Below are 1,856 nucleotides of genomic sequence, written 5' to 3' on the forward strand. Positions count from 1 at the left end.
GCCGCCGCCCGCCGACGGCGCAGCCGCCACCCAGGGGTCTCCTGGCGCTGACGTCGCCGCCGCCGCACCAGCCCCAGGGAAGGGCGGAGCGAGAGGGGACCGGGTGGGGCGGGGCTACGGCGACGTGCGGACGCTGGGATTGGCCGCCGAGCTCACGCCCCGCCCTTCTGCGAAGGGGTCTGGGAAGTCGGGTCTTCTGTGAGTGATAGTCGCAGCCCACTTGCAGCTCCTCGCTGCCGGCTTTCCCCTTCCTCATACTGCTATAGGCTCTTGCAGTAGCTTCCGGACCTTGCGAGGGGTTAAAGCAGTGACACAACAGGGACTGAGGCTGGGGATGCCTTATGGACCTTTGTCTGACGGACCAGATCTAGCCCTACAAGAGTCTTTTGACCTCTAGCATGCTCTTACCCGGATTTTTACGTTTTCCCCCAACTCACCCGCATCCCCCTCCTCCGTACTCAGTATCTCTCTGGCCTCAATGAAAGGAAATACGGCAAGATGAGGTATGCAAACGGGTGCTGGCTAACCAGATGTGTGAACCAGGAAGGGCTGAAAATTCAGTTAGTGGTAACACCGCAAAGCCGCCTGTAGGCACAGGGGGTATTTGGTTCTGTCGTTACTTCAGCGCTGTCATAAAGCCCTTCTCCTTTAGTTTTGCAAAACTTATCTCCCCTTTAGTTGACAAAAGACTTTGAAAGCTGTCTTTTGATTAGAGGGAGGAGCCTACTAGCCATTGAGGCAACCCCAAAGCAATCGGGAGGTGGAAGTAATAAGGTCTTGGCTTTATTGGTGTTAACCATTGTCTACAAGGCCTAACTTGAGGGTGAGAAAGCTATCTTGCTTCCTTTAAATGCCCTCGTCAGGCAGTTCTTCAGTAACTTTCAGAATAGCTGTTAGGAGTGTAGGATCTAGGCTGGAATCTTGGTTCCTCCACTTCTTAGCTACGTAACCTTGTCATGTTGCTTAACAACATGGCTAGGAGAAATAATAAATAACATTTGGAAGTTATTGTTATTTTTCCTTTAATTTGATTCAGCTCTAGTGTAGTTTGCCAGGATGTGCCATTAATAGATCCGAAAGACTCTTCCAAAAGAATTTTAAAACATCTAGTGCTTGTTATCTACACCTCTCATTTTTCAGATAAGGTCAGAAAGATAAACTGATAGGCCAATGCTAGAAGAGAATTGCAAGTATCTTGATGTCCAGGTTAGTGCACTTTCCCTGGTCTATGCCTCCAGACTTCTCTTCCTTACATCCTACCACCATCCTCTTTTCTCTTCCCCAACCTGTATATATTACTGCCCAGCCTCACCCTCTTCCTTTCCACAGCCACTGTAAAACAGGGAAAGGAAACCTTTCAGAGGTCACAGTATTCCAAATAGAAAAAAAAGCAAAGGACCTCAGGATTCCTTATCTCATTTTAATTTTATCGAAATTTATAATGAACAAGGAATAACATTTTTCCAGTGAGCAAAGGTAAGAGATCTTTCCATGGGTAAGTTCGGCCACAGCATTTCTAAGAAAATTACTGGCAAGATGGAATGTTGGTATGAGCAATACTGGATAAAATCAGCCCCTCCTACCCTTTTTAGTTACTTTTGCAAATAGCTATTATTTTGATGAAAACAATATAACTATTCAAAGAAATACAATTTTTTCCCCAAACCTCATAATCCAGAGATAACCATTTTTAAAAGTTCATGATATATTCTTTCAGATATCTCTAAGAATAAAAAAAAACCTGAGACATATAAATACAGTATTTCATAAATGAGATCTTATATACACAGTTCTTTTCTCACTGAACAATATGTCACAACATTATTTTAAAAAGTTACATGGTATCCATTAAGTGG

The sequence above is a fragment of the Pteropus vampyrus genome, unplaced genomic scaffold, assembly GCF_000151845.1.
Source record: "Pteropus vampyrus isolate Shadow unplaced genomic scaffold, Pvam_2.0 Scaffold4, whole genome shotgun sequence".
Classification (NCBI taxonomy): domain Eukaryota; kingdom Metazoa; phylum Chordata; class Mammalia; order Chiroptera; family Pteropodidae; genus Pteropus; species Pteropus vampyrus.